Raw genomic sequence first — 14,398 nt, 5'->3', positions numbered from 1 at the left:
ATAGGTTGTGAAGTTCCCCTTTGCGACGGCAGACGAGGAACTTCACAATCACGTCGGGGTCACCAGTTATGGAAGGTTGCGTGTTCAATATCACGTCGGGGTCACCAGTTTGGGGGTGAGAAGAACGGGGTGTGAAGTTCCTCGCCCGCAATCGAAAAGGGAGGATCCTCCACCAGACGGAAGTTGTGTCTGGCGGGCTAACGCCCCAACGGTTGTTGTCGGGATCTTGTATATATACTTAATCACTTTGAAAACTCTGATAGCGCGATGTAGCATTCGTCAGTTTTCTCTAATTACGTAGTTTTGTAGTCGTTCGTATTTCGCGCGATAGATGTCGCCACAAATGTATTCTATCTCATTCTCTCTTATACATTTGTCTCTTTCTTTATAGTGAAGCATTTTCGTATCACCGAGTTTCAAATCACAACGATTCTAAGGAAATTTCACCATACAAGTTCAAAAAGCGTTTTTAAAAATCTTAAATCTAATATATAAAGTTCTCGTGTCGCGGTGTTTGTAGTTAAACTCTTCCGAAACGGCTTGACCGATTCTCATTAAATTTTGTTTGCATATCGGGTAGGTCTGAGAATCGAACATCTATTTTTCATACCCCAAAGTTATAAAGGGGGGGGGTTAAGACGGTTAATAAAATATTATGAAATTTTGTGTGCATATCGGGTAGGTCTGAGAATCGGCCAACATGTACTTTTCATTCCTCTAAGTTATAAGGGGGAAGGGGGGGAGGTGGAGAAGTGAAATAAAATATATGGCAAAACAACGTTTGCAGGGTCAGCTAGTTAGTTAACTTATATTTTTTTTTAGATGACAAATAAAACAGCGTGATTGATTCAAAGGTATATTGTAATAAAACCTTACAAAGATTCATTAAACCGTAACAATGATCACAGTTACAATAATTAAAGAAACTTACAGCTAAATCAGTCTGACTGAACTCATCGAATGGTGAGAATTTTATACTTACTTCATACTAGCGACCGCACCGGGCTTCGCTTGTTAAGTTCCATACAAATAACGCTATACATAGAGCTCTTTCTGTCGTTCTACTCAAGAGATATATAGAAAGGCCATGACAGATTCCTAACAAGATTGTTCTTTGTAATTGAATTTAATTTTTTGAAGTAAAAATTGACTTCTGGAGTAAGCTGGTGAATGCGTGACGAGAGCGTTACGAATAGTGTAATCGGGCGAGGAGAACGGAAGTTGAGAGGGAGATATAAGTTAGATGAAGCTAAAGAAGATTTACTTCAGACGATGGTCTAAAGCACACTCGTTTTTTTTTTTGTTATTTGTAATTGAAATATTATTTTTTTCTGGTGTACAATAAAAAAAGGAAAAATTATAATTATTTATGCGTTATTAATTCTTGCGTTTGCGAACACATTATACACAACTTCGTATGTTTAAGAACTGTTACAAGTAGTAAAATTTTGTTTTTACATTTTTAGTGTTGCTAAGTTGTTATATAATTTATTTTATTTTATTAATTTAAAGCAGTAAAATTGTTCACAGCAATGAAAAAGCAATATTGACTTTTTAATTCTTGTTTAGTCCATTTACGACTGTACAAGTATTTTATTTAATTTGAAAATAATTTGACAATGTTATACGGGTTAATCTCATGATGTAAAACATACGGTAAATTTGAATATTTTTATAGTAATACCCATGTATATGTTTAAGAAAGTTACAAGTTCTTCCTGTCATTAAATGTGCTTCTTGTATAGCAGTCATTTGTATATCACGTTATGTTTAAGACGATTCCAATGTATCTCCACTGCGCATGCCTTCGACGCATTCGTAGCCGTACTTGATGATGTACTGGATCCGAGGGTCGGAGACCAGCTCGGCTAGTTCGGGTGCTGTGAGGATGTCGTCTAGCGGAGGTAGGAGAAGTTCTAAATCACCGCCTAAAACAACATCATATGTCAAAAATTGAGGCCGTATTATAAAGCATGTTATGGATTTTAGTTATTAAAGACACCACTAACCCATAACGTGAACGAGGTCGATCAGTCGGAAGAACACCTTGCTCTGCAGTTCGTCGGCCGCGTCCGTATTGACCGCTCGCCAGTCATCGCGACGGATACAGGCGCACCAGATCTACAAAGAACGTTACTTTTATAACGTGAACAACTCAAAGTGACGAAAAAAATGAGTTTAGATCACATGACTGAAATAAAACTCCTTTAGCTCCATCTAACTTATATATCCCTATTAGCTTCCGTTCGCCTCACCCGATCACACTTTTCGTAACGCTCTCGTTCCGCGTTCGCCAGCTTACTCACCAAGTAAAGCGTGCGTAAAGAAGATCACAGCTAATTAATACCGCTCACAAGTAATGTTGTGTTCCTGTGGTGAGTGAGATGTCGAGAACTAATGGGGAGGGTCTGGGACTCTGGGGTAGTGTCAGCAACGCAGTTGCAGTTTCTAGAGCATGCGCCTACCGCTCACAATCAGATGGGTCATACGCTTGTTTATAAATATATTTTTTTATTAAAAACAGGCAAAACGGGAATTATCACCCCTAGAGAATAAAATTGAAATAGTTATCGCAGGTAAATATCAGAAATGTGTAAGATTTATTGATTATTCTGAGCACTCACTCTAAGTCGCAGTTCGTCCCTACGCTCCATATCTTGCACGAAGTCGGTGAGGTCGAGCGCCTTCTTGAAGTCGTACTCCGTCAGCGAGTCGCTGCTCGCGTCTATGTATATCTGTTTATATTTATAATCATAAAGTTAAACAAGACAATATGCAACAAGAAAAATACATTTGAATAGCATCTATGACTGAAAATATCCACTATGTCAAGAGCTTTGGGTTGTATTTGATGTAATTGTGTAATGTTATTGTGGATTGGACTGTAAAGCTGATTGTAAAGTCGCGCTGAACGCACGCTGACCGTCGGTTTGACGGCCGAAATGCACGTTTTTTTTTTTTTTTTTTGAGGAAATAATTCTAAATAACACGGAGCTGTGAGCGCTGACGGTGGGACGTACTGACGGCGCGGCGGCTGCACGCGTAGCGCGGCGACACCAGTGCTGGGTAATGTCCAGTGCCAGAGCTCGCGCCCCTGTACACGCGCACACACCTGCACGAGCTCCTCGGGCTCCAGCAGGCGGCTGCGCTCGTCCAGGCCGTGGTGCAGGCGCAGCTCGCGCGGCAGGGCGCGCTGCTGCTCCGCCAGCGCCAGCGTGCTCTCCACCAGTGCTGTAGTGTCCAGAGCTCGCGCCGCTACACACCTGCACGAGCTCCTCGGGCTCCAGCAGGCGGCTGCGCTCGTCCAGGCCGTGGTGCAGGCGCAGCTCGCGCGGCAGGGCGCGCTGCTGCTCCGCCAGCGCCAGCGTGCTCTCCACCAGTGCTGTAGTGTCCAGAGCTCGCGCCGCTACACACCTGCACCAGCTCCTCGGGCTCCAGCAGGCGGCTGCGCTCGTCCAGGCCGTGGTGCAGGCGCAGCTCGCGCGGCAGGGCGCGCTGCTGCTCCGCCAGCGCCAGCGTGCTCTCCACCAGTGCTGTAGTGTCCAGAGCTCGCGCCGCTACACACCTGCACGAGCTCCTCGGGCTCCAGCAGGCGGCTGCGCTCGTCCAGGCCGTGGTGCAGGCGCAGCTCGCGCGGCAGGGCGCGCTGCTGCTCCGCCAGCGCCAGCGTGCTCTCCACCAGTGCTGTAGTGTCCAGAGCTCGCGCCGCTACACACCTGCACGAGCTCCTCGGGCTCCAGCAGGCGGCTGCGCTCGTCCAGGCCGTGGTGCAGGCGCAGCTCGCGCGGCAGGGCGCGCTGCTGCTCCGCCAGCGCCAGCGTGCTCTCCACCAGTGCTGTAGTGTCCAGAGCTCGCGCCGCTACACACCTGCACGAGCTCCTCGGGCTCCAGCAGGCGGCTGCGCTCGTCCAGGCCGTGGTGCAGGCGCAGCTCGCGCGGCAGGGCGCGCTGCTGCTCCGCCAGCGCCAGCGTGCTCTCCACCAGTGCTGTAGTGTCCAGAGCTCGCGCCGCTACACACCTGCACGAGCTCCTCGGGCTCCAGCAGGCGGCTGCGCTCGTCCAGGCCGTGGTGCAGGCGCAGCTCGCGCGGCAGGGCGCGCTGCTGCTCCGCCAGCGCCAGCGTGCTCTCCACCAGTGCTGTAGTGTCCAGAGCTCGCGCCGCTACACACCTGCACGAGCTCCTCGGGCTCCAGCAGGCGGCTGCGCTCGTCCAGGCCGTGGTGCAGGCGCAGCTCGCGCGGCAGGGCGCGCTGCTGCTCCGCCAGCGCCAGCGTGCTCTCCACCAGTGCTGTAGTGTCCAGAGCTCGCGCCGCTACACACCTGCACGAGCTCCTCGGGCTCCAGCAGGCGGCTGCGCTCGTCCAGGCCGTGGTGCAGGCGCAGCTCGCGCGGCAGGGCGCGCTGCTGCTCCGCCAGCGCCAGCGTGCTCTCCACCAGTGCTGTAGTGTCCAGAGCTCGCGCCGCTACACACCTGCACCAGCTCCTCGGGCTCCAGCAGGCGGCTGCGCTCGTCCAGGCCGTGGTGCAGGCGCAGCTCGCGCGGCAGGGCGCGCTGCTGCTCCGCCAGCGCCAGCGTGCTCTCCACCAGTGCTGTAGTGTCCAGAGCTCGCGCCGCTACACACCTGCACGAGCTCCTCGGGCTCCAGCAGGCGGCTGCGCTCGTCCAGGCCGTGGTGCAGGCGCAGCTCGCGCGGCAGGGCGCGCTGCTGCTCCGCCAGCGCCAGCGTGCTCTCCACCAGTGCTGTAGTGTCCAGAGCTCGCGCCGCTACACACCTGCACGAGCTCCTCGGGCTCCAGCAGGCGGCTGCGCTCGTCCAGGCCGTGGTGCAGGCGCAGCTCGCGCGGCAGGGCGCGCTGCTGCTCCGCCAGCGCCAGCGTGCTCTCTACGCGGCGCCACACCGCGCTCTCGGTGATCTGCACGTCGTCGTCACTGGACAGCAGGCACAGCTTGGCTATCGACGCTAGTGTCTGAAAGATTAAAAACATTATTTATATCTAAGATTTTATTTTTGTGTTACCCACATTACCCACAATTTTTGATATGATATTCAAAAATGTTTAGAATTCCTAATGTGGGTAACACAAAAATAAAATCTTAGATATTAAAAATAGCACGGTGTCGTCTCCTGTCAAAAATTTTCATTGTAATATGAAACTTTGAATAGTTACGGGTTTCTATAAAGAGCTCACTATAGACGGCGCCACGGTTCGCTTAAACCGAAATTAAAAATTATCATATCGAAAATTTCGCTCGAGCGGATGCATCGTTCCATAGCTTAATTGGCTAGAGCGCCGACACGGTAAGTCGGAGACGCGGGTTCGAACCCCGCTGGAGCGGTCAATTTTTGATATGATATTCAAAAATGTTTAGAATTCCTAATGTGGGTAACACAAAAATAAAATCTTAGATATTAAAAATAGCACGGTGTCGTCTCCTGTCAAAGATTTTCATTGTAATATGAAACTTTGAATAGTTACGGGTTTCTGTAAAGAGCTCACTATAGACGGCGCCACGGTTCGCTTAAACCGAAATTAAAAATTATCATATCGAAAATTTCGCTCAAGCGGGTGCATCGTTCCATAGCTTAATTGGCTAGAGCGCCGACACGGTAAGTCGGAGACGCGGGTTCGAACCCCGCTGGAGCGGTCAATTTTTGATATGATATTCAAAAATGTTTAACATTATATATATATATATATATATATTATAAAAATATTTTCTATTGGCGAGGAACGATACATTTGTGCTCAAAATTTGTATCAGCCCGACGGGGGAAATATTTTGACCCTATTGTTTTTATAAGCTATGATATTTTTTTACAATTAGGTGAGCTGTATGCTTGACTGACACCGTTTCGTTACGTAGGAGTTACGGCGGTTCCGTCTGGCCGTATCCGTCTGGCTTCCGTTTCTCTCACACAAGCGGTTCCTTCCTCTCTCACTCTAATTTTTTTTAATTATTTTAAGTTTTATGTGAAATAATATTTTCGATAACACCAAATAATAATTTTCAATCAATAAAATAAGTATCTGGTTTGTTTTTTAAAACTTTTTGTTCAGTTTTTTTTACTCTATCACTCATGCGCTTATGAGGCCGCGGACATCATTTCTCACCACTGTGGGTAGACTGGTAGAGATCTGTTCTAGAGACAAGCTCGCCCTTGCGAACATCCCTCGTATAAATGATTTGTTCTTTAAAGAGCAATAAAGAACAAGTCCCACCTCCAACCCATGGCCCTATCAACCACACACATACGCGCACATACGCACACGAGCACACGCACACGCACACGCACACACACTCACACACACACACACACACACACACAAGCACGCACGCACTCACAAACACATTCTTGATCACATTCACTCACTTATAAAGCGCAGTTTAATTACTAACAAAATTCTGTTTTTTATAAAATCGTGTCATATTATTGCCGTTTGTATGAAATCTTAGTTAAAGACTTGGGAAGTTGCGAGTCGTTCCTACAACAAGTATCTACGATAATTTATTGGGAAGACTTAGTGTAACTTATATTGTAAACAAACATTAATAAAGATACTATTATTAATATCAACCAGTCGTGGTTTTTTTTTTATATACAAGGATATACATCCACGGGCTTATGAACCCATGTCTTTTTTTTATCTAAAAACATGTAATTAAAAAAAAGCCAGTCCTGGTTATATGGGCCCAAGCAATAAGGAACAGTAATAGAGCTGTGTGGCTACGGCACTAAAGAATTTACCCCCTCTCTTCCCGTGGGTGTCGTAAGAGGCGACTAAGAGATAACAAAGTTCCACAACCACCTTGGAACTTGAAAAGCCGATCGGTGGCGGGATAACCATCCAACTGCTGGCTTTAAAATACACGGGCCGAAGACGGGCAGCAGCGTCTTCGGTGCGACAAAGCCAGTAGTGTGGTCACCAACCCGCCTGCCCAGCGTGGTGACTATGGGCAAAACACATGAGCTCACGTTATTTTTGGCATAAACTTGTGGAGGCCTATGTCCAGCAGTGGACTGTAATGACTGATTGATGATTGAAGAGCGACCTCGGCGCGCTGCAGCTGCGGCGCGGCGGCGGCCAGGTCGGCCAGCAGCGGCGCGGCGGCGGCGGGGCGCGCGGCCAGCAGGCGCAGCGCGCGCGCCGGCGCCCGCGCGGGCGCGGCGGCCAGCCACGCGTCGGCGCGCGGCCCGCAGCGCGCGCACACGCCGCGCAGCAGCAGCGCGCGCGCCGCGCCGTCGCGCGACCACAGCCACGCCAGCGCGCGCTCCGCGATGCCCTGCGCCGCCGAGCGTTACCGGTAAATATACTACAGGATGTCTTAATTTATAGCGTGAAGCTAGCTTATGGCATGGTTATTAACATAATAACAACATTCAAATACGCGTCGTTAGATTACACGTTGCGTACAGAATGTATTGAAGAATAAAGGTTCACTGCTCATTCCCTGTAGGTGATAGCGTGATAATATTTAGCCTATATGTTGACCCGACTTCTTAATAATATTCGTGCCAAATTTCAAGTAAACCCATGCAGCACTTTTTGATTTTATCCCAGACATACATAAAGACAAAAATTCTAAAAACTATATTTTTAGCTCTAGTATCAATTGTAAATCACCCCCCAAATATTCTTTTAGAAAAATATTCAATGTACAGTTTTAACTTTCCTACCATTTTATTATATGTATAGATAGACTATGAATCAAAATTATCAGTCCACAGACCTCCTCCTTGTACTTGTCGATGTACCCGTACAGCCGCTCCATGTCTCCCCGCTTCACGCACAGCTCTATGAGCAGGTCGAAATCCTTGAACTTCTCCGCTAGCACCGCGGCGCGCTCAATCTGACCTTCGTCCACTGAAATACATATATGACATTAGTTGATTACTTAAAATTGGAATCGGAAAATTATACAATGTATTGCTCTGAAAAAACAAAAATTTTATTATACAATTTTTAAGCTATTGCATAGCTTCTATCGCGGACCTTGAGCGAGGGGACCGAATCCAGAAATTCCGTAACGAAAAAACCTCACGCTCCTCGACAGGATCTACAGCTCGAGCCCGATCATCCACTCGTTGCGCATGGAACGATTCACCGACTTACGAATACCAGCAGAACAGGACCGGACCCTGTACCTGACTTTCACGCAAGAGGAGAAGAAGGCGTTGATAGGTTGATAGGTAGGATAGGAGTTGGGGAGGGGTCGAGAATCCTGACCATTCATGAGGCGCAGGGACAGACGAGTAAAAACGTCATTGTTATCCAGACGAGGGCGGAGAGGCTTCGAATCCATGATAGTGTCTCGCATGCGGTGGTCGCGGTGACTAGACACACTAACACCTGTGTCTATTACACCGACGACAAGGACGACGCAATTGGCCACTTCGTCAGAAGGGCGGTGGAGGCTAACCGTAGGCAAATTCTCGAGCACAGCCTCAAAATGGCGATCCATAATAGGGATGCGAATGTTATTGAGGATGTGCTCGCGAAACTGGCGGCGGGCGCTGTTTTAGAAAAATGAGAGTGGCCGTCGACAATGCGATAAATTAACAATGTAAGTCAGGCAATGTAGATTATAAAGCATGTAGTGCGTTATAAAATAAAATTAATGGAGCATGTAGAAAAAAAAAAAAAAAAAAGCCATAGTCGTAAATGATTATTCTTGTTATAATTATTTAATTTAATTCTAATAATTATTCTAATTATTATTATTATATAATTATATATATCTCTCACGGTCAGTTTTGGACTCACCATCGAAATAGAGAATATAAGCTTTAGTTCGTAATTCGAATGCAATGTTGAAAATAATACGGCTCAACGCTTGAAAATTAAAATTTAAATTAAAAAAGGCATGGGCACTCAAGAGCCTATGGATGTTAAAATCTAAATTAAAAAAAAATAGTTATTTTTATAAAACTTCTGTATACACAACATCTGTATTTTTATTTTTAGGCTGCATATGTTTCATACAAACTATCAACCCCAATTAAACCCCCTTAGAGGTGGAATATCGTAAAATCCGTTCTTAGCAAACGTCTGCTAACTATAATCTACCTCCCTGCCAAATTTTATCTTTGTCCAACCTGGATGGATAGACCATCCAGTGGTTTTTGAGTTCTCGTGATGAGTGAGTTAGTGAACTTTCTCTTTTATATATATATAGATTACGATGCATTATTTGGACACCTCCGCACCATCTATAGAGCATATATTTTAAATTTCAAGTCTCTTACTTCAAAAACATAAGACATTCATACGAACTTCCGACCCCGCTTTATCCCCTTACGGGTCGATTTTCGTAAAATCAGTTCTTAGCGGATGTCTTAGCCCTATAAGGAACCTACCTGCCAAATTCAAGTTTGTAGCTGTTATAGTTTCGGAGGTTTCGTGATGAGTGAGTCAACCTACCATCCCCCGTTTTAATTCCAAAAAAAAATTGATTTCTAAAGATACATTATTTGGTCACCTTCCTACAATCTATAGAGCATACATTTTAAATTTCAAGTCTCTTACTTCAAAAACATAAGACTTTTATACAAACTTCCAACCCCCGTTTTACCCCCTTAGGGGTCGTTTCTCATAAAATCCGTTCTTAGCGGATGCCTACGTTTTATAAGGAGCCTACCTGCCAAATTTCAAGTTTTTAGGTGTCATAGTTTTGGAGATTTCGTGATGAGTGACCTTTCGCGTTTATATATATTATATAGAATATAGATTATATATATTATACAGATTATTCAACTTAATTCCTATTATAACTTTATTATTCTACAAAGAGATCTATGATTTTAAAACCAGCTATCGCATATATTCTCTGTACACGTGTTGAGTAGGTGTAAAAGTATCTTCTCTTGAGATAATGAATAGACTTATGGGTTGTAATTTAAATTGCCACGCTGGCTGCTCCGCTACAGATCTACATTTCTTGTCTTATTCATCACTAACAAGCAAGCGACAAAAATAAAGGGAAGAAATAAATGAGGAGTAATGTGTAATCTACATTCCGAATCGGTGGTAGCTTTACTTCTATAAATATAATTTATTTTTAAAGTATTAATTTGTAAAATGACGAATCGAAAGTGTTCTTGGAGCCTGTAGTGTGTAAGTAGATGTTATATAGATGTTATATGTAGTAGTAGCGTAAGAGTGCCTTAATAAGTACTTATATAATAATGTGTAATGTTTGAGATAGTTCAGTAATAAATCAGATTAGAATAGATCCAGTCGTTTCATATCTCCGATGACATAACCTTACAAGCCTATTTGAATAAAGCTGTTTTTAATTTTGATGCTACCGTAGGGCTGCACGATGTCGCGGCGCAGCTTGTCGTAGAGGTGGTCGGCGAGCGGCGCCGCCTCCGCCAGCAGCAGGTCGGCCAGCGCGCCCGCCGCCGCCAGCAGCTGCGCGCGCAGCGGCGCGTCCGGGCACGCGCGCGCCGTCTGCCTGCGGGCGCGGCGGTTCCTCTTAGTTGTACACCGGGACCACGTACATGTGAGCTAGCGGTGTGGGAGGGTAAGCGTGCGCACTCACGACACGGCCCGCGAGTGCGCGTGCGCGGCGGCCGCCAGCGTGGAGCGCGCGCCCAGCGCCGGCGCCGGCCGCGGCCCGCTGGCCTGCCACTGCGCGCGGCACGCGTGCATCTCGCCCAGCGCCGTCTGCGGGGCGGGCATACGCTTTACTGCTTGTAATCAATATAAATTGTTACGTCACCTTTTTGTATGAAAGCATATATCTACATTTTAAGTAAAATTTATATTTATTTTAACCAGTTCAAAGTGACGAGTATAAAATAGCTGGGTAGGTAAAATGTGTAGTGGTAATAGTGGAGAAATACCTCGATCTTACAGAAGACTACACAACTAAATAAAACTAATTTCAAGCAGTGTCATGTCCCTCTGGTGAGTAAAGTGACCAGATCTCCTGGAGAGGATCGAGGGTAGGGCGAGCACGCGCAGCACGCGGCCCACGCGCGTCACGCGGCGCCAGCACACGTCGGCGGGCTGGTGGGGGAGCGAGTGCGGTAGAGTGCAGTACGGTGAGCGTGGTGAGCACGGTGAGCGCGTGGTGCGCGGCGGCGCGCGCGTCGTGCGCGGGCGGCGGCAGCGCGGCCAGCGCGCGCAGCACGCGGCCCACGCGCGTCACGCGGCGGGCTGGTGGGGGAGCGAGTGCGGTAGAGTGCAGTACGGTGAGCGTGGTGAGCACGGTGAGCGCGTGGTGCGCGGCGGCGCGCGCGTCGTGCGCGGGCGGCGGCAGCGCGGCCAGCGCGCGCAGCACGCGGCCCACGCGCGTCACGCGGCGGGCTGGTGGGGGAGCGAGTGCGGTAGAGTGCAGTACGGTGAGCGTGGTGAGCACGGTGAGCGCGTGGTGCGCGGCGGCGCGCGCGTCGTGCGCGGGCGGCGGCAGCGCGGCCAGCGCGCGCAGCACGCGGCCCACGCGCGTCACGCGGCGGGCTGGGGGGGGAGCGAGTGCGGTAGAGTGCAGTACGGTGAGCGTGGTGAGCACGGTGAGCGCGTGGTGCGCGGCGGCGCGCGCGTCGTGCGCGGGCGGCGGCAGCGCGGCCAGCGCGCGCAGCACGCGGCCCACGCGCGTCACGCGGCGGGCTGGTGGGGGAGCGAGTGCGGTAGAGTGCAGTACGGTGAGCGTGGTGAGCACGGTGAGCGCGTGGTGCGCGGCGGCGCGCGCGTCGTGCGCGGGCGGCGGCAGCGCGGCCAGCGCGCGCAGCACGCGGCCCACGCGCGTCACGCGGCGGGCTGGTGGGGGAGCGAGTGCGGTAGAGTGCAGTACGGTGAGCGTGGTGAGCACGGTGAGCGCGTGGTGCGCGGCGGCGCGCGCGTCGTGCGCGGGCGGCGGCAGCGCGGCCAGCGCGCGCAGCACGCGGCCCACGCGCGTCACGCGGCGGGCTGGTGGGGGAGCGAGTGCGGTAGAGTGCAGTACGGTGAGCGTGGTGAGCACGGTGAGCGCGTGGTGCGCGGCGGCGCGCGCGTCGTGCGCGGGCGGCGGCAGCGCGGCCAGCGCGCGCAGCACGCGGCCCACGCGCGTCACGCGGCGGGCTGGTGGGGGAGCGAGTGCGGTAGAGTGCAGTACGGTGAGCGTGGTGAGCACGGTGAGCGCGTGGTGCGCGGCGGCGCGCGCGTCGTGCGCGGGCGGCGGCAGCGCGGCCAGCGCGCGCAGCACGCGGCCCACGCGCGTCACGCGGCGGGCTGGTGGGGGAGCGAGTGCGGTAGAGTGCAGTACGGTGAGCGTGGTGAGCACGGTGAGCGCGTGGTGCGCGGCGGCGCGCGCGTCGTGCGCGGGCGGCGGCAGCGCGGCCAGCGCGCGCAGCACGCGGCCCACGCGCGTCACGCGGCGGGCTGGTGGGGGAGCGAGTGCGGTAGAGTGCAGTACGGTGAGCGTGGTGAGCACGGTGAGCGCGTGGTGCGCGGCGGCGCGCGCGTCGTGCGCGGGCGGCGGCAGCGCGGCCAGCGCGCGCAGCACGCGGCCCACGCGCGTCACGCGGCGGGCTGGTGGGGGAGCGAGTGCGGTAGAGTGCAGTACGGTGAGCGTGGTGAGCACGGTGAGCGCGTGGTGCGCGGCGGCGCGCGCGTCGTGCGCGGGCGGCGGCAGCGCGGCCAGCGCGCGCAGCACGCGGCCCACGCGCGTCACGCGGCGGGCTGGGGGGGGAGCGAGTGCGGTAGAGTGCAGTACGGTGAGCGTGGTGAGCACGGTGAGCGCGTGGTGCGCGGCGGCGCGCGCGTCGTGCGCGGGCGGCGGCAGCGCGGCCAGCGCGCGCAGCACGCGGCCCACGCGCGTCACGCGGCGGGCTGGTGGGGGAGCGAGTGCGGTAGAGTGCAGTACGGTGAGCGTGGTGAGCACGGTGAGCGCGTGGTGCGCGGCGGCGCGCGCGTCGTGCGCGGGCGGCGGCAGCGCGGCCAGCGCGCGCAGCACGCGGCCCACGCGCGTCACGCGGCGGGCTGGGGGGGGAGCGAGTGCGGTAGAGTGCAGTACGGTGAGCGTGGTGAGCACGGTGAGCGCGTGGTGCGCGGCGGCGCGCGCGTCGTGCGCGGGCGGCGGCAGCGCGGCCAGCGCGCGCAGCACGCGGCCCACGCGCGTCACGCGGCGCCAGCACACGTCGGCGGGCCCCAGCGCGCCGCGCCGCACGGCCTCCAGCACCTCCTCCTCCTCGCCGTCCGAGCCGTCCGCGCCCTGCTCCGCGCCCGCCACCACCTGCGGCGGCATCGAACACAGCGTGAGGTTGCTAAGTAATATTTATTATAGAAAAACTATTAAAAGTGCATGCGTACAAAGTACACATGCCAGAAGTGAAACTTCTTTGGCATTTAATTTTAAAATATCGTTTATATTATAGGTGGCTCTTTTGATCGACAAAAACATTGCATATTTTTCTCGATACACTATTGAAACTTACATCAACAATTCTCAACTTGCTTCGCGCTCTCGATAACATTTATGATAATGTCGATATCGGTACCTGGTGGAGCGCGGCATCCAGTAGCGGTGCGCCGGCGCGATGCAGACGTTGCAGCGCACGCGCAGCCGCCAGCTGCTCGGCTAGCGCGCACAGCTCCCACATCGCGCTTGGCCCTTCTGTACCATCTGGTGAGTCCCAATAAATTACGTTAGCACCGAACGATTCCCGAATATTTAACTTAAGCCTGAACGAAAAAAATGAGTTTAATAATAATCTAAATCGATAAGAAACCATGAATGACTTCTTAATTTTTTTTTAAGAATCCTATATTTGATTAATTCACCATGTTTGTATATTATTTTGAACAACAGAGTTAGCAACAGGGGACAGACCCACGGGCGCGGCGAGGCGGCGCCACAGGCGGTGCGCGCGCAGGAAGTCCAGGAACAGCTCGAAGGCGCGCTGCTTGTCGCGCAGCTGCGCCTCGCCGTGCAGCGCGCTCGAGCTGCCCAGCGCCGCGCGCGACGCGCCGCGCAGCTTCCACCTGCGCAGAGCACGGGTCACACACGTCCGTCACGCGGCTAGCGTCACGCGTCACGCGGCACGCAGCTCACCGCGGGTCGCCGGCGGGCGCGTCGTCCAGCATGTCCCGCGCCAGCTGCAGCGCGGTGCGCGCCAGCGCGTGCTCGTGCTCGCGCGGGAACAGCGCGGCCAGCTCTCGCGCCGCGGCCGTGACGTCGCCACGCACGTGGAACAGGAACGCGCCCTTCAGCTTGCCCACCGCGTCCGTACTCATCGCGCTCACCTGCCGCGCCACATTATTTCTTTACTACATTCTGTATAATTTACGTTTAATTTCTTATAAAAATTTATCCAGATACATATGATTAGTTAGGAAAATATTCTCACCTCGTGTGGATCGATTTCGTAAAGAGTTAGATTGCCTTCATACATGTCAGAGGGACACGGGGATC

This window comes from Melitaea cinxia, chromosome 18 (assembly GCF_905220565.1).
Source record: "Melitaea cinxia chromosome 18, ilMelCinx1.1, whole genome shotgun sequence".
In the NCBI taxonomy this organism is placed as follows: Eukaryota; Metazoa; Arthropoda; class Insecta; order Lepidoptera; family Nymphalidae; genus Melitaea; species Melitaea cinxia.
The sequence above is the reverse complement of the archived record's forward strand: the minus strand, read 5'-3'. Positions refer to the sequence as shown.